The sequence below is a fragment of the Vespula vulgaris genome, chromosome 11 (genome assembly GCF_905475345.1).
Source record: "Vespula vulgaris chromosome 11, iyVesVulg1.1, whole genome shotgun sequence".
Classification (NCBI taxonomy): domain Eukaryota; kingdom Metazoa; phylum Arthropoda; class Insecta; order Hymenoptera; family Vespidae; genus Vespula; species Vespula vulgaris.
Window position 1 is genome coordinate 4,129,438 of NC_066596.1, and position 20,015 is coordinate 4,149,452.

The window sequence follows — 20,015 nt, forward strand, 5'->3', positions numbered from 1 at the left end:
GGATTTGCTCTGCCCCGGGATACAATTCGCTCGTCCTCTTTTTATCATTCTTTCTCGTCCTTTCTCTGTATTCGCCCAAGCTCGATGCAACGTGTACGCGACATGCACGCGTGCATCGTCGACTTTCATAAATATTCAGATGGCACGGCAGACCGTTTTGAAAAATCGCTGGTACGATAACTTCGAGAGAAAGGGAGGGAGAGGAGGAAAAAGAGAAAGAGAAAGAGAGAGACAGGCAGATAGAGATAGAGAAAAAGAAGAAAAGGGGAGAAACGAAAATGGTGAGACAAAAGAACGCGTCGAGTGGCGCCATTCTATTTTTGCTAAGTACGTGTACGCGTTTCGTGCATCTGTGGGCGAATAAATTCCAAAAATTGATTCGCATAAAATGGAAATATCGTTATAGAAAACGAGGCATCCCGTTTATTATTTTTAATTAACTATTAAATATCAAACGGAGTACGAATAAAAATCTCCTAATTTTGTTAGGATAATTATTGCAAATAATATATTAGAAAATATATTTATCCTCGAACGAATATTAGCTCGCAGAGATCTTTTGTTTTCATTTCGCTAAAGTTAGAGACGAGCTCCTGTATTTGATGTACGGCTTAGTATGCGTAACACGCACGTTACAGCAAAGTATGCGTGCGAATGTACGGTGAAAGCGCGACGACTACTGCAAACGAAGTAATTTGCATTCGTGCCGTCAAAATTAATACCGGCAACGGTGGTGGCGGCAAGAATTAAATAAACTCGTTAATTCGACGCGGCGCCAACGACAGGAACGAGCTTCGGCTTGTCCGGTTGACCATAATCGGCAGATTTCCGAGGATGTTCCTTGCACGCTTACGTATATATATGCAAATATATATATATATATATATATATATATATATATATATATATTGCATCATAATGCAAACAGCGTACATCGACAACTTCAAAACGAAAATATCGATCCTCGTAAAGTTCGAGCACGATCGATTCTACCGACGATTACAATGTTATTCATGAATCTTGTGTAAAGCCTGCTCTCGAACATCGATTGGTAGAATATTTTAGCGTAGCTATATATTACAGACTCAGATTGTTTCATGCGATAATAGATCGCCTATTATCTAAAATAGTCGACCCATTTAGAAGTTCTCGAATCGTTCGCATACGGTACACAGTTTAGGACGTAGTTTCGACTTAATCGGTGAAACTCGAAAGTCGATCTCTCGAAAATCGTCGGCAACGATCTCGGTCGATCATTAAATTAGTTCGACTAATGAGAATGCAAACGATTGAGAAAAACTCATAACGAAGGCATGCTCAAATAGTTCGTGAAAATTCTCCTCGAATGACGTTGAAAAAGATTGTAAGAAATATCGATAGTAAAATTCGAAATAAAGCTTAACGATCCGCCTCTTCTCGTTAACCAATTTATTTATATATACGTATATATATTTTTCGTCGAATTTACCATGGAACGGTTATGAATTTTCCATGATACACGTCGAGATCAAAGGACACCGATGTCGATGAAAAGTTCAAAATGCATTTTATACGTCAACGCAACTAGCTAAATTGCGGTTTGAGAGAAGACTTTACCGAGTTTTTTTTTAAAGCACGAAAATAAAAAGTCACAGATGCACTTTTGAACTTTCTCTCTCCTTCTCTCTCCCTTTCTCCCTCTCTATTAACTCTCAAAGTTATAAATATTAATATCGAACCGATGAGAGTTGTTTCTTCTCGATAAAATTACGAACAAGTGAATGAAATTTTTTACGATTTCATTCTTTGAGAGAAGAAAAAAGAGAAGGAAAAAAGAAATAATTAAGAACGCTCGAGCTCGATCCGCGCGCAAAGAAAAAAAGAATTGCAGCGAGCTCGTTAGGATTCATTAAAAATTCCACGTAGCTTGGAAATTTTTAAAGCGAGCGTGACGAGGACTCGACATGGACGCGTTTCAGTTTCCTAGCGTTACGAGATTGCGTCATGTTATTAGAAGGGTAAGAGAATTTGAAAAGAAGACGTGAGGAACGTTTAACGCTTCTTATGTTGCAATAATGTTGTAACTATATAACATATTCTGAACGTAATCTAAAAATAGACAAATGATGACAAGATAGGAAACAACGTAAACTCCTGTCTGGCGATAAGGAAATTGGAAAGATCAAAGTTTAAATTCAAATTCAAGAGCTTTCGAGCAATAGTATCGAAGGTAAGCACTAGAAAATTTAAAATGACATTACGAGTTCCACGAATTCTCAGATAACGTGTTCGGTTCTATGAGATCTTTGAGTCAAAGATAGTAACGGGAGGATCAAACTTTCCAAGAATTATCGACAATTTTCTCTGTAACGGCGAATACCGACTCGTGCGTAACATCTACGTACTTGGAGAGATTTGATTTTCAAAGGAAGCATCTGCCTGGTATTTTACGAAAGGCTTTATGTAATAAATTTTCGATTTACGATACACAAAGTTACCGGCTGAATATATCTCGAATTTCGAATTATCTACAATGAGAAACGAACGCGAAGGGTATTCTCTCTCTCTCTCTTTCTCTCTCTTTCATAATGGCGTTAAAAAGAAATGAAAAAAGGAGAAGAAAAAAAAGCCAAAAAGAAAAAGGAAAGCACCCCCTCGATATCCTTTCGCTCGCTTCGTTCCTCACTTAAACGAAACTTAACTCTCGTAGCTCTTCGTGTTCGCACTTTACTGGATGTCGGAGATAATGGAGGTCACAATGAACGATTCTCCGTTTCGCACGGAAAGAGAGGAACGTGACCGACCTACCGAATCCCTTTCGAAGAGTTTTACGATTTTCTTATTTACCCTCCTCGCAATTTCAATTGTGGAATCTTCGTGAAAGCTTGCGTTTTAATGCCAAAATAAAAAGTAAATTTCGAAAATCTCTAACGACGATTCGAAACGAATGGGAAGTGAAAAAAGAAAAAGAAAAGTAACCGAAGAGTCAGCTTTCATCTTGCTCCTTTTTTATTCTCCATGAGAAACGTTTTGGATATATTTAAAAGCGAATCCGAGCACTGCACGTAGGCGTACAGAACAAACATAAGTGCGTATGATATACAGCTCCGTATATTTATAGATTAAAAGAGGATGCACGTATCGCGTGACATGGATAACTTTTTGAAGTTGAATCGAACTGTCCACGTAATCGTTCCATTTTTAAGTATTTTCATCGAGTCTACTGTTCGTATTAAAAAATATAACGAATCGTAAAGCTCGAAATAGATTTTTATTTATTGTACGTAGTACGATGTTTAAAAATAAGAATGAGAAGGTAGACGAACAATATCGAACAAATTTACAGGATAACAAATCTCTCGAATCAAACGAAAGAGATACCTGTTGCAAAGAGAAGAACGAAACGATCCTTTCGTATTTTTCCAACAGTAGGTGTACGGCCAAACGAAAATCTAAGGAGAGAGAGAGAGAGAGAGACAGAGAGAGAGTGTGCGTATCCATGTGCGAATAATGCAATTTCGAGAAGGTAGCCGATGTGTACGGTGTGACGTTATTAATGCGATTCACGAGTCGTTGATCTGGAATGGAAATCAATTTTCCAGAAAAGCGGAAGTTCTATCCAAGTGAGAGAAAGAGAAAGAGAATTTATCTTCGACGTTAGGCGCGTTACTTCCACCGTTTCGACCGGCCCTTTTTACATCGACGTTATATTCCGTGGTTATATACCTACTTGCTATTCCCGACATACAATACTACGATTAAATTCAAAATGTAATTCAATTCGTTTCTTTTTCCGACCGTGTTCGTCATTAAACCATTAAGTTTATTAGTCCAATTCCAGGTACGAATCCGTACGACTATTTTATTTAATACTTATTCGAAGAAACGATAATTGTCTTAAGTATTATTCTAAAGAAAAACATTTTCGGTATGTTGACCGAAAGAAAATTAAGATCTACCAATGCTATTTACTTCCGTTTATAGCGAGTATCCCATGAGAACCTTAATAAAAGATAATAAAACAAAAAGTGAAAGTTATTATAAGGTACACCAGAGAGAAGAACATTTACCGAAGTATTTCGACAAAAGCGTCGAGAATTTCGAATGGGAAGAACTTCCGAGAGAACAAGAATTCAGAGCATTCTCTGTAAGAATTCGTAGATCCAGAAAAGAAAAGAAAAGAAAAAAAGGTATCTCTTAGCGAAGAAGTTAAAAAGAGTAAGTTGGACGACATCCTTGGACACGAGTTACTCCGATCCTTTTTCTGTAATTAAAGTAACTTGCGTACATGCAAGAGATTAGTAAAATATGCAAATGATACTTACAAAATAAAAAAGCAATAAAATCAAATAGAGAACAAGTTTACGAAACTTATCAAACTAATAACATTATCTAAACTCATTCATATATTAGTATGATTAAACAAGATTAATTTTAACAGCAATGCTGATAAAAGGAACGCAAAATGTCAGCCTTTGCGAAGAACTTGATCGTGACTAAATTACAGATATAATTTGACGAGAGATTACGTAATATTTTATCGCCTTGAGGCGATTTCCAGAACGGAGGAAGAAAGTTTGATAGTTAAAACGATAAGGAAACACGTGAGTTTGAGTTGAACGACGCGATAATTTTATTTTGTCCAAAGTCAAGCTCCCTACGTACACGGTGTAATTATGTACGTACGTTTGCAAGTAAGTACGTGGCAAATACAGCAGGAGGTTATTGCAAGAGAAATCGAGGAATTGCAAATATGATGGTCCAACGCGGTGCACTGGCCTCTCGGAAGGTCAACTTTGTTTACTGCAACGATCGCGTACGAGGAATCTCGCTGCTGGTTTCCAGCGAAGTAATCGCCTCTCTCCGGTACCCAACTCCTTCCCATTATCCAGAAAAACAGATATAGAGATAGAAAAAGAAAGAGAGAGAGAGAGAGAGAGAGAGAAGAACGTCGTAAAAAGATCGTAAAATAGCATCTCCTTCCTCGATCTCGAATCATCCTTCATTACACCATCTCGCGAAGATTTATAACTTCCTTCGGAGTTATAAAACTTTACATCCGTTCGTGGTTTATATCATAGAAATTTATTATCGAAGGAGAAAATCATCGCACGAGTTTTCCATTTTTCAAAAGAAAATTCGAAAAACATGACTACATAAGATTAATGTCTGCTTCGAGGATGCTACGTAAATAAATCTAATTAAAACGATCTTGATTGCATACTCTTTAACGAACAACCAAAGTATTTTTACATGGCTGAAAAGTAAGTTTCACCGATCGTTATTTTCGCTTTTTTTACTATTGAAAAAAAAAAGAAAGAAAAAGAAAAAGGAAAATAAACGATATCACTTCGGCTATTTTTCTCGTTGTAAGTAAAGCATAGAAAAGCCAGATACTCTTATTATACGAGAGGAAGGAAATAACCGTAATGTCCTGGCTTCTAAGGAGCACGAGAAAGTGGAACTGTTTCCTAGAATAAGACGCTTTAGAATCGTCTCTCTTGCCGTTTAATTACTTCTTACGAGAGTTCCTTCGGAGATAAATAAGAAACCAGCGAGAAATCGGACGATCTCTCAATCTTTTTAAAAATTAAAAAACGAAAGGAGTGATTAAAATTTTGTTTTCTCCATCATTCGTACGGCCCTGTTAACCCTCCCTCCCTCCCTCCCTCCCTCTCTCTCTCTCTCTCTCTCTCTCTCTCTCTCTCTCTCACGTTCTCTCTCTTTCACTCGCACGTATTACCAGAACGTTACTTCTCTCTTTCTCTCATACTCTTTGTTTCTCATACTGTTTTCGTTCTCCCGCTATTATTTATCTTCTGTTCGTTAACCCCGACGTTGACGAGGCGAGTCAACAAGGACTGACTACGCGTGCGTGGGTGCACCTGGCATATAAATCAGTCTGGTACGGGCATGTAAAAAAAAAAAATAGACGTACAATGAAAACCAAAAGAGAGAGGCTAGAGAGGCTAAAAGGCGAAGAGAAATGAGAATTAGTAAAAGGGGGGAGATGATTGAACAAGACATTATGTGTGGGTGCTATTAGTAAAAATTCTCTCTCTCTTTTTATTTTTTTATTTATTTCCTTCTATCTCTTGCTTGAGTATCTGTCGAGAGTAAAAGGAGAGTAAAAAGAGAATAAAATGAGAGAAAGAAGGAAAGAAAAAAGGAAAAGGAAGCAAATGCGTACCTCATGAGTCAGCGTCTGCCATGATCGCGACCTGTTTACGTTCTAAGTCCTCTGACGAATCACTCGCTTTCCATTACGACCTCACTACTCACTCTTACCAACTCCTACTCTTCGCTCGAGCCGCATTTATTTTTAAAATGCCGCGAAAAATAAGTGTAATTTCTGGATGATTTCTCTTATTATCCTTTCTTTTTCTACACTCTTTACCTCCATCGCAATTTTTCTTCCTTTACTCCTATACAATTCTTGATATTTATTGTCCCTTTCACGAGGACGGAGAAAGATGCTAATGATACGGAGAAAGAGAAAGACTATAAGTATAGTTCTTTCTTATCTAGCGATAATTAAGTACTTCGTAATTCGAGGATTCGTTGCTCCTAAAGAAATCGTTTCAAAGCTTTCCAGAGACACTTTGATCTTTGCGAGTTGGAACGATGACGAATTTAAAAGTATAAAATTGCTTTCTTTTTTTCTTTTTCTTTTTCTTTTAATCAATTAAGAAGTGATTTACTCCACTTTTTTTTTTAATCAAAGCGTACGATAATATTGTCACTTGCTTTGGTTTAATTGCAAGAAGATAAATATATTTTTTCTTTATTTCTTTTGGAAAATTGTACAACTGTATATAACCTTGAAACTTACTTCTTCAACTCCAAAGGCTATAATTGGAGAAGGTGCGTTCAAAACGTTTGCAATGTTTTACCACGTCGTTGGTGAACAGCAGTGACGATAAATTTTCGAGTCGCTCCAACTTGCTTCGTGCTCGTTTTATCCGTTAAAGAGAAGAGTGGAGAGAGAAAGAGAGAGACAAAGATAGATAGATAGATAGAGAGAGAGAGAGAGAAAAGGATAAGAAGATAAAGAGAGAGAGAGAGAGAGAGAGAGAGAGAGAGAGAGAGAGAGAGAGGAGAAAGTAGCAATATCGCAAACGAGCGTATTTTAAATTGATGAGATAATTCCAAAGAGAGTACAAGAATAACGAAAGTATAAAAGTTATAATATCAAACTTGCCTTAACCAAACTAACAACTTATCGTAGAAAATTCTCTTTTCCTGTTCCTTTGACAATATAATAATAATAATGCATATATTGTACTTTCTTGTAAAATAAACAACAAGAATTTGTGAATATCAATTTTTCTCAATTTACGGAATTTCTTAGACGTAACGAAAAAAAGAAAAGATAAATTTAATCTAAAAATTAATTCGACAAAAGCTTAGCTCACGTACGACATTGTACTCGTAAATTATTAGGAAGAAATTCATCACGTTCAGCATTGATTTTCGAAAGCTTCGAAGTCTTACAAAAAAGGGATTCATCCCTCGCAAGGCTGTCTCATCTCGTAAATGTCAAAGAAGCCAAAAAGAGGAACGTCGTAGTTACTCCTTGTCTACCGTTGTTTCTTGTTTCCGATGGAATCTCAAAAGGGAATTCCTATACGTGCGTCCTGTTCTCTTGAAACTTTCTCTCTCTCTCTCTCTCTCTCTCTCTCTCTCTCTTTCTCTCTCTATTTCCATTACCTATTCACCATTTTGCCCACAGCTTTTCCACGAGACTCGTACTTGTCCTTTAGTGAGACCACGATGGACGACGGTTTAATGACCGTCGCGTAATTGAGGTTTTCCAGAGTTCAGACTCACTGTCAGCGTGGAAGAGAGGGAGGTACAAAAGGGTGAGTGAGAGAAAGAGTATAGGGTCTCAGACTACTTCGGCACGTCGCGCAACGTTTTTTAACGCGTTACCCTTGTTTCCGTCTTTTCTTCCTTCGGTCCGTTTCTTTATTCGTTTCCTTCTCCCTTTCTCAGCTTCTTTTTTCTTCTTGTATCCTCGAGAGGATCGTTAGGAGACTTTGGTAAAAGAAGAGAAAGAAGAAAGACGGAATCTTTCTTCCGGGCGAATGGCTATTCTTGTGATATTCTTCGTGAAAAGAAAAATGTAGAGTTTTTTCTTTTTTCTTTTTTTTTTTCTTTCTCCACGGAGATTGCTATACATGTATTTTCGACAAACGAAGAGTATCATCTTCTATTTTTCCGGCGTGTTCGATGAATTGAAAAAAAGTCGTCAACGAAGCGTGAAAGAAGAAATGAAGATAAAGAGAAAAAAGAAATGCGAAACGATCGAAGATAGTCGAAGAGTTATCGCTTAATTTAATGACGTTTAATGATCCACGAGGTCGATCCAACTTGTAACGAGTATTATCGACGACTCACCGGAAGTTTCCGTTTCAAACTTTTCGCCGGGCCAGCCTGGACTCGAGGACTCCGAGAAAACTTTCTACCCGAGTTAGCTTACAGGGCAAACATCGAAATACTTTACTAAAGTAGAGAGAAACTTTGTTGATGAACGTTATGTATCAACCTTGTTCGATGTGGAACCTAGGTGCCTGTGCATGGATTATTTCGATACTAATTCGTACTAATCCAAATCGTACATTATTTTAAGAACGTTTATCTTCGTTAGGATTATACGAGTATCTTTTCAAAAGTTATATAAAATTTTTATACTAAAAACCATTCTAAGCTTTAACACTTTACGATTCTGAGATTCGATATATCAGTGAAACAAGTTCTTGCTGTTGAAGAAATTTTTCTACCCCAGTAACCACCTCTCTCTCTTGATTGCACATAGACACACAGACACATACATACACATGTACACATACACAGGTGTATAGAGCAACGAACTGCTGTTAAATGTTTTCGCAAGGGACAAGGAACTCTTTTCCGTTTTCTTATCGGTCGCGAAGCCTCCGGTAATAAGTTTGAAAGAATTATGGCACTGACATTTCTCTTTTTCTCTCTCTCTCTCTCTCTCTCTCTTTCTCATTCAGTTAAACGACACTTTTACCGCGACACGCGATAACGTTGTGCTCACCGTATCGAGCACGTACGATTTCCACGCAAGTTTCAAACGAAAGTGGACAGGGCGAGAAAGCGTCGTTGGTGCAAGGGGGTTGAAAAATAAGTGAAAAGGGAAGGCTCTTTACCGGTTTAGGCGAAGGAGCAGCCATTCCACCGGTAATACCACTTTTTTTTCATTTCTTTTTCTTACCCTTTCTCTTTCCTTTTCTCTTTTTTATTCTCTGTCTTTTTCCTACTTTCATGCGGAGTACCAGAGTCGAATTCAATAAGTATCGACTTCGCATTTAGTATATCGATACACTACGCGTTCGAGACTGCAGCAGCAAGGCGTATCGAGTTGCCTCGATACCGCATTTTACGGTCACGAAATTCTACCGTTCACGTATCGCATCCAACCCCGATCCCTGGATGAGGGTAACTTCCTTTTTCCCTTTGCGAATTCAAAATATGTAAAATAGGCTAAGGTATGCTCGTTTCGAGTAACGTAAAGTTCGCGAGAATGATTTTGATTATTGAAATCAAGATAATTCTTATATTTTAAACTTTTTCAAATATAAATTTAAGAAATAGTAAATAGAATGTAGATATCGTTTGATTTCTAAATCTTAATTTCCAAAAATCACGAATCAGTTTATGTGGCCACCTCTAAGAGAAATAAACTCGCGTTTTCATTCCGAGATAAAGAAAAAGCGACGTTGTTCGAGAGATAACGTGATATTTCACCCCACAGTAATGCGCTGGCCTTTTTCCTTGGTGTTACAAAAAATTTGGTACTTCCAAGTGTCCGAGTAAGTTAAGAAACACAATGGACGATCTCGTTTCTTGCTTTCTTCTATACCTATACTTTATGTTATATAAGTGTACGCGCGTGTATATATATATATATATATATATATATATATATATTCTTGTCATCTTCACCTTACCTGCTTTATATAACTATGACTTTAGAGTAAAGAAAAAGAAAGAGAAAAAGAGAAAAGTCGTTGTAGAACTTTTAATGAAGAATCTCTGTTCTCTCCTGTACGAGTGTGGTCTTTTCGACAACACAGTAAAGCGACTCGATAATAAATAAAAAAAAAGAAAAAAAATCAACCGTAAGATCGAATTCTCCAAATTCTTAATAACTCTGGATTATGCATATTTTAATTTAATAATCCGTGAAGAAAGGGATTATAATTTATACAGACTTAGGGGATGAGTCATGCAATGTATAAAACTTTAATTTATAAAATACCGACGAAATGTTCCATTCGTCGTTAGTTTTCCGTTTATAAATAATAAACGCGTAATGGATGCTATAACGTCGCGGTCGTTAATAACGCGGCAATGGCGTCGCATTATCCCAAACGAGGAGCGGCAATACCGAATGAAGGGCCACTGCTCGCCACGGTGTAATTTATGGACTGCCATTTAACTCTTTAACGAACGGCACACGGCCATCCAAGTAGTACGGCGACTTTTAACGGGATGTTTCAATCGTCGTTATTTTTGCATTCCATGTATTTTTACGTATCTTTTTACATTAAGGTAAAGTAATCGTAAGAAAAACATGCCATTCAAAAACGGTAATTTAAAGAAAATTTTCGAGCAAAATAATTCAAAATGAATTTGCAAAGAAAATTATCTCCAAAAAATGAGACAGAAAGAGCAAGAATATTTTTTATCCAGAGCGTATAATCACCATTTGCAATTCCTTTGCTTTAACGAGCTTGCTTAAAAATTATTAGAAGGATTTATAAATATTCAAAAAGTGTGAGCTCTTGTGCACGTGTTAGAATAGGTGTATATTGTCTCCCATACTTTTCTATAGCGATAGCGATTCTTATCCGCGTTAAAGATGCTCAGAAAAGCTCGTGGAAAATAGCTGTCAGGAGGTGGAGAGTTCGACGAACTCGATTTAAATTTTCCACAACGCCTCGCGGCTGTTACAACGACAACTACGATGAAGCCCTTTGTCCCTCGTGAGCTTGCCTAGACATTAAAAGAGAGAGAGAGAGAGAGAAAGAGAGACCGTTAAAGTGCAAATGACTTTTTCCACTTCCGGAACAACTCAAAAACGTGTCTCTCAACGTTCTACCAATTAAATTTGAGGCCATCGAAGGTTCTGAAAATAATGATCAAAGAAAATTTTATCGATTCCTAATGGCTATGATATTAACAAAACTGAATTTTTTCTTTATAAAATATTAGTCATACTTCGTTAATGAATTCAAGATATAATTGAAAAACAGGAGAAAAGATTACTACCATACGTGATCTTATAACGATGTATTAAATAAATCTAAATTACTACCTTAATGCGTGTAACGTGATCATTATGGAAATAAAACATTCTTTCTCTTTCTATCACTCTATCTCTATTACAGTCTTGGCATCACAATACTATATATTAACTTGTTTGTCAGACACTATAGTTTTACACGTAATATATATATATATGTATATATATATATTACATATTATATACTATACAGGTGTCAATTATCCAAGCGCTATGTAGATCGTTCCAAGTAAATACCAAAGAGAAGTTTACACTGCACGAGCGAGTTAATTAGCATGGCGGGTATTCGCACCAGTGTGGACCAGTTAATTAAGCTGCTTTCCTTTCACCCATTCCTCTAACTCTTTCTTTTTTCCTAGTCCATATATACACATAATATGAGTATATATATATATATACACGCACACACATACAACGACAAATTAAGAATCCAATTACATTTACGAATGATATCCTTTGAAAATGAAGAATGATCCATTATGGTTAATTGAAACAAGGAAGACATACTTGCTGAAACTAAAATTCTATAATAATGAAATTAAGCAACAATTAAATCTTCTCTCTCTCTCTCTCTCTCTCTCTCTCTCTCTCTCTCACTCACTCTTTCTCTCTCAAAAAAGGAAATATTCATAAATTCGTTTATATTAATATAGCGTATCCTTTTTAATAGAATCCTTGAGAGCTGGTATACATCTTCCGCATTCTTGAATCTCCTAGAACGATTCTAACTTATATTTTCGATAGAAATATAGTGGATTCTTCGATGGTTGGCGCTCCACCAAAACTCGCTTTTTGATGTTAGATCGTAAAAGGGGTGAAAATTTTTCCAAAGATTTTCGACTTATCAGAATATCAAAAATGGCTAAGAAATCATAGCTAACGACATGACTTTAGTAAGCATACTAGAGTATATAAAAAATTTACGAGAGTAAGAAGAATAAGAGATAAAAGAAAAGAATCAAATAAACGAGTTCGCAAAAAGCATAAGAGTTCATCTTTTGGAAACTTTAACGAGTGCTGCGTATACAAATCATCCATGGGAGTAACTTGAGAGCGATGAAACAAACTGAAGAGAAACTTTTCCCCTTGACCGTTACTTCGAAATTCGTGCGACGGTAAAAAGCACTCTACTAGTACCTACCTTAAACATTATTGATATAAAAAGGAAACCTTTTTGTTATTCCAAGTTAACTCTTACCTCAACATTGCAACATTCATTTATCCAATGAATTAATTATAAACTCAATTAAAGAAAAAAAAAAGTAAAAAAGAATTCATACTATACTATTCACGAATAACGATAATAGACATTAAAAACGAATCAATTTTAACGATAATGGACATTAAAAACAAATCAAATTTTATAAATCTAATCTAATTTGTTCAATTAATTCGAGGACTTTGGCTTAATACGAATATTGTCCGAGATAAAAGTAAAATGCTTCGTAGACGTCTTTTGTGATCTCGTTCAATCGAGCTACGTGTCTTGCGACCGAACAGTGGAATTAGGAAGGCTTCCTTGGTAGACGTTTATGTCTCGAAATTTCATTTCGAATGGAATCGACTTTCTATCCAATGCGAATGGACCGTCGACGTCCACATATCCGACACGCTATGCCTTCTCCTTCTCTTTTCCTTTTCTGTGCAACCGAGTATGTCTACATGTGGGTGTATATATCTATGTATGTGTGTGAAATGCAACGACTTACAATATTTCAATCCTTAAAAACTTTCTTAAGTGCACCGCCGAAGCAAATCTACGCGCAAGTCGACCGAAGAAAAGAGAACTGCAATGAAAAAGCTCGCGTAAAAAGCGTTTTTGCTTTCCGATTCCTTTCGTCTTTCTTCAATGTCGTCGTGTGAAAGAGTATTATATATCTTTCTTGCATAAGCTCGAATACGAATATAACATGACGTATATTAATGCATCCTAAAATTCGAATTTTTCTTCATTGAATAAAATTCAAAGACCACGTGTAAATGCATCGTAATAATTTTAAGGTAAAAAAGCTATTGCTGTGTCAAACTTTTTTTTCCTTTTCTTGACAAATTAATTACATTCGTCAAAAAATTCTTTCATATCATTGAAGTATGATTTTAAAATATTGAAAAAAGAGATGTTTTTTTTAAATACAATTACAATTTTCCATCTTAAGGATTAAAGGAAAAAAAATTCGAACAGTATATATATATATATATATATATATATATATATATATATATATATATATAATGAAACATGATAATGCGTAAAAGAAGATAAAAGAGTGAACAATACGACCGAAAGAAAAGATAAAAAGAATGACGAGCGATTCCGAGAAAATGGTTACTTTAAATGAGGCCATAGGGTGTCGCTTTTTAAGGATCAGAGGACAAGGATGAACGAAGAAGAAAGAAAGAAAGAGGATGACTAAAAAGACGTCGATTTTCTACCCCCGCAACTTCCCGGAACGATTCCGGGTTTTCTTCGACGGTATAAATCGATTCCCGCATTTCCATACCGTGGTTCCCTTTAAGCGTATCCTTTCAGACTTGGCAAGGATATGCTTTTATCAGACGGATTCCTTGAGAGCCCCGTACGTCTGAGAGAACGTAGGCTACGCGTCTTTGCTGCTCTTACTTCCATGAAAGAATAAGAAGAAAAACGTATTCTGTCATCTTCCATCTTTCTCTCTCTCTCTCTCCTTCTCTTCTTTTCTTTTTTATTTCGAAGATATTTATGAAAGATGTTACGATCTCTCAATCGATAAACATTCTTAACAGATTTGAGTTCAATACGCGTGCTATTTATTAACTTTAAAAATTCATAACAATGTACATATCTGTTTTCAATGTATAAAATCTTAACAGATTTATGAAGTATTCGTGTTACTTATTAACTTTAAAAATTCATAGTAATGTACATATTTTTTTTCAAACGTCCTTAATAGATTTTATGAAGTATTCGTGTTACTTATTAACTTTAAAAATTCATAGTAATGTACGTATCTTTTTTTCAAACGTTTTTAATAGATTACGTTAAGTATTCGTGGTACTTATTAACTTTCAAAACTTCATAGCAATGTACTATATCTTTGTTTTCTATTCTTATTCTTTTTCTTCTACTTTTTCTATCGGAGAAAAGAATTTCGAAGGAGTAATATGATCTCCCTGAAGATGAATAAAAAAGTAAGGAATCAATAAGATGTAAATGGACGGCACAGTGAACAGGGAACGACGAATAAAGACGTTAGAAAGTACGATGGGGTTGCATCCGATGGGTATTCCTGTTTAAAATGAGAAAAGGAAAAAGAGATACAAATACAAGATAGTAAAGTATTTATGGGACGAAACAAATCCGAACAAATCCAATATAATCCTGGCTTTTATCTACTGACACTTTAGTTTCTTCTTCTTTCTCGATGGATATATAAGCATGTATATATTGAAAAATGCATCTTACACGTGTTTAACTTTTCTATTTCCTTTCGTTCTTCCCTCGTCAAAGCTAATTCAAAGGTACGTGTCATTGTAACGAAATCAAAGAGGAAAATACATGACATCTATTAATTCGAAGAAAAGAAATTATTCATATGTAGTTCACCAGTCGTATTTGACTATTTCTCTGGTTAATTACGAATTAAGCGGTTCACGAAAAAGAAATAAAAAGAGTAAGAGAGAAAAAGACGGAAAAAAGTAAAAAAGGAATTTTCCCAAGGGATTCTTATGATCGTTAATAAAATCATATTCTTTCTGATGTAAGAGAGATAAACGAGCCTTTGGAGTTTCTTGTTATAATATGAAAAGAACTATTGGTATTTTATATATACGTATATAAATTAAATATCTGTATGTAGTTACATGCATATAGGTATATACAAATGTATATACGTACCTACATACACTGCTATTTTTTTTTTTTTTTTAATTGGAATTAGCTCGATTAAAAAAGCACCGGAAAATAAAAGGCGTTTTTAATTAACAAGACAAGAAAGAATTCTCCATTCGATCTCGTAGCTGATAACAAATTACAAAGTTAATGAAGTTTAGTTAATTCTTGCTAATGAAGCTTCTCGATACGAACTCTTTGAAATATTTCAATACATTCTTAAATTCTGACAAGAGAATTTTCTTGTTGAAGGTTTCATATTTATCTAACGCGGTAAAAGGGATATTTTCTTTCCTTTTTTTTTTCAAAAGAAATGTGTGTCCAATTAATCGTATCTAGAGTTGAGATGTTCCAAGGTATTTAATAAAAAAACCTTGTATTAGTGTTTCAATAATGAAATATTTTAGAAACACCTGATTCAATATATACATTTACTATGTTCAAATTCATTAACTGTCATCAATCAGAATTATGTTTCATTACTGGATATTCTCTTTCCATTAGTATTAACAAATGTAACAATAAATTATTCATTCGTCATGCTATACTTGACGATAGAATATTAATAATAATAAACCGTATTACTACCCGTTTCATTTTCATCCTCATTATCGTCGTTATTACTACATTATAAAGAAGAAAACGAAATTTCCTCTAGTCTCGCTGAATATTTAAATGCGAACGACTAAAATGCAAAGAGAAAGGGAGGGAGAAAGAGAGAGAGAGAGAGAGAGACAGACAGAAAGTAGATAAAATAGTAGCTTAAGAAGAAGTATAATTTAAGCAAATATTAGTTTTCATTTCGTTAAAAGCGTTATGTCTTACGCTAGTTGAGCCTTGGTCTTACGATTGAAAGCGCTCATTCAAATGCCAGCCGGCACTCGTACACGTCGTTTCCTCCAATCGTAGCAAATGCGATGGCAAAGTGCACGTATACAGACTTTGACTTACAACCAGTGTTCATACTCGAAGGGAAAAGTTTTCTTATTATCTCCTTTTTTTTTTTCATTTTTTAACGATAAATCGAATGAAAATGAAAAAAGCTTTTATCTCGTCTTATATTGGTAACTTGAACGCGCTACAAGAACTAGAAGTAGAATATTTCTTATCAATCTAAAAGTTGAAATTTCTTCAATTGAAAGTCAGAAATAAAAAAGATTAAAAAGAAACTTGTATTTTTTTAATTCATACGTGTATTCTTTCTATCCATGTTTGTACTCTTTGTTTACATTCCGAATTCATTGAGTATACTCTCCATTTATGCATACGCAATAGCGTCTTGATAATCCACACAGCATTTGTACTTGCCTTTGATTACCCGCATATCGATTAACTCAAGTTTCGATTATAGAGTTAAGTTCACGTTCGACCTGGATCCTTTCATTAAGCATATATACCACGATATCGAATCAGTTGAGTATATCACGCTTTTCTTGTCTTCTAATTAAAAGACAAGAAAAAGAGGAAAAACAACAGCAACAAAAAAAGAAGAAAGAACATTTTTAATTTTAATAAAAGACTGTACGACTAAGTGGTGAAAATTTCAATTCGTTTTATCTCGAGGACGAATCGATTTCACAGCTACGAGAGAAAATAAGGTCATTAAATGGAAAATGGTTTTGCTATGCAGCAGAAGGATTACAATATAATATCCTTCCTAAACGGACAGCGATAATCAATACTTTACGCAGCCATAAGTTATACCAACTTGGGCAGACAGTAAGAGGATCTTCTATACATTTGCATAAGCTAGTCGAGCTGATCGATATTCCAAAGTGAGGAAAGCCAAAGGATGATAAGCGACTGTGATACGATCCACAGTATTGAAGAGAGCGGCTAACTTTACGATCTTTACTAAGATAATTATTATAACAATTATACCTAATACAAAACTGTGTGTGTGTGTGGGAGAACGAGAGAGAGAGAGAGAGAGAGAGAGAGAGAGAAGAGAATATAATCTATAAAATCAAACATATAATAGTAAGTGTTTTTATACATGCAATATTAAATAACTATTACAAACATCAAGTTACAATTTCCAATATTAAGTTACATATATCAAATAAAAAATATATTTTAATAATTCTTCTTTAAATTCTTTGATTCGTATGAAGTCAATTTAAGAATAAAACTATTCATCTCGCATTCTTAAATTGTCAACTATTTAAGCCAATGAATTCAATCGAAACGACTCTTTAAGAAATTTGAACGAAATAACGAAAACGTCCTACTCAAAGGACATCGCCATGAATTTGTAACGTTTGATCTTAAGGTTATTCTGGCAATTTAAGAAGTTTCTTCTCCGTCTCCCTCTTTCCGTCTAATAACATAAATGTCATAGAAGCTTTAATAGAATCGTTATCCCTTTCTTACGGGAAATTCAAGCACGCAAATAATCCGTGTAGTCTAATGGCTTATTCAAAGATTTTCAATGAATGCTCGCACTTTATTCTAATCTAATCACTTTCTATGCCTCCAACAGCTTTGAACGTTGTTCACATAGTTGACGTTATTGCCTCGAGAAATTGCCAAGAAGCGAAATAGAATCTCATCCCTCTAAATTGCTGCTGAGATCCTCTCATTCTCTTTCGACGTAACGCTTTTATTTTCGTTCGGCTCGTTTATCTTTCGTTATCTCGATAGAAAGGGAGACACGACTAGTACAGCGCTAAAAGAAAAGAAAAAAGAAAGAAAATTCCGATTTTAAATCCTCTTTCTTCTTCTTTCTCTCGACGTACGAACACAGAATGAAAGTTTAATGCTCTTAAGAGAGTAACTAAACACGTAGTAAGTTGACGAGACGGTGAATGCACTTTGAGTTTACGTTACCTCGCCGTACTGTTTATTAACTTCATTAGCTCGTTAAAAAAGACACGTGAAACATCGCAGGGGAACGTTGGAACGACGTTTGCACGTAGCTTGGATTTGACTCCTCATTTTTCAATGGAGCTTCATCACGAGGTTCGACGTTGATGTTAAATTTAACGGAGAACGTGAAAGATGAAATATTGTCAGTATACTGTACAAATATGAAAGACGAAATAATTGAAAATTAATTAACGTGTTAGCGGACCGTACAAATACGAGACTAAGCGTGAATTAATGAATGGCGTTGATGAATTTATTTGAAAATTATTACAGATCTGAAAATGAAAAGTGCAACGATAAATTCATTGAAAATGATGGAATATGTCGATGATGCAAATGTATAAAAAAAAAAAAAAATGGAAATAGAAGTGAAGAAAAGTGGTTCTAATCGTTCGATACATGAAACGAACGTTTAGAAGGATTTTCTATGGAAGTAAGGTGTGATCGAAATTCTGAATGCATATCTAAAAGCATGAATATCTGTTGTGAAAGTGTGTGTATACGTGGATACATGTATATGCATATATGGTATACATTGTATCTCGCATGAAAAAAGAAAGAGAAAGGGAGAGAGAGCGAGAGAGAGAAAAGGAAGACGATCTTCGCGAGAAAAACGTGATCCACGGTGTGATGGAAAATATGGTAATAAGGTCGTTCGTGGACAATAGCGTACTTCTTTCTGACACGTGCTCCAATTCCTTCCGCATCGTACGGTCGTGCAATCATCCCACTGTTTTTTAATATCCATCCACTCGTTTCTATCGACCACGAGTGAACGACGATCGGAACGTTTCCAACGTTGACACCTTTGAATGCTCGTAAAAACGAGCAATAAAACGTTTTCAAGCGGTAACGAGCTAGTCGTTCGTTGTCAAGTCAATCCATGGCGTCGCGAAAGAAATTCAATTAAACAATTCGATCGTAAAAGAGAACGAAATGACTGTCCGATTTATTATTTGCATTGCGACGGATGTCTGGTAAACGATGAATTTTAATGGCATGCTATGTCATGAACATCTACATATCAAATACATGTATATAGAATAATAGATTTCTAGACGATCGAAACATACAACTTTTATCGATAATTCAAATTCGTATAATACCGTTCGTCATACTAATCGTAAATAATTACTACCAGTCTCCTCGTAAAGATGTCAATTAAACTCACATCAGTCATAAACGTGTTCATGCACGCGGAAAATGTTGTTACAGTTCCGAGATAGTTTCTTCGCCATATTGCAACTCGTAAATACATTTGTTCGAACAATGATACTCTTCGTGTTAAAGAGAACACATTATATATATGTGTGTGTGCATGCGTGCGTGTGTGTGTGTGTGTGTTTCTCTTCATCTCTCTTTCCCTATCTCTCTTTCTCTCTCTTGCTACACTTTAAATTGCATTTCGTGCGAAATCCATCGAGCTCGACGGTTTCGCGCCCGTCCAACCAGTGTTTCCGTCCGTTTGTTGGACGATTAATCGTCGGACGAACGGATCGTTCTTCCGTTTGAAAAAACCCGCTTATATGCTCTTCTCTTTCTCTCTCTGTCTCTCTGTCTCTCTCATTTTAGTTGAAACGCTACGTATAAGCAACGAAAGCGAGCAGTCTCCCCGTAACATCTGTCGCGAACGGTAACGATAATCGCCGTATCAACTACGAGCGTACTGTGTGCCGAGCTATTATCATAATGGCTACGGTAGAGCTTTATTAACCGTTCTCTCTCGTTAATCGCATACGGTGCCGCGCGACTATCAAGGGGAGAGAGAAAGAGAAAGAGAGAGAGAGAGAGAGAGAGAGAGAGAGAAAGTTCGTTTTTATCGAAGATTAGCAATTCGTCAAGTATATGTCAATATGACATATCTATGCGACATATCATATCTTTGAGATATAATTAACATGATGAAGTTCTATTATCACTTTATATGATCATTAATTTCAAATACTCGACGTTTAGATGCTTGCA

General features: G+C 35.5%; 1 protein-coding gene across 2 annotated transcripts in view; it reads right to left on the reverse strand.

Moving 5' to 3' along the window:
- The window catches only part of LOC127067571 (E3 ubiquitin-protein ligase MYLIP), a 111,953-nt gene that overhangs the window by 25,146 nt on the left and 66,792 nt on the right, over positions 1–20,015 (reverse strand). The gene's annotated exons all lie outside the window — the stretch shown is intronic.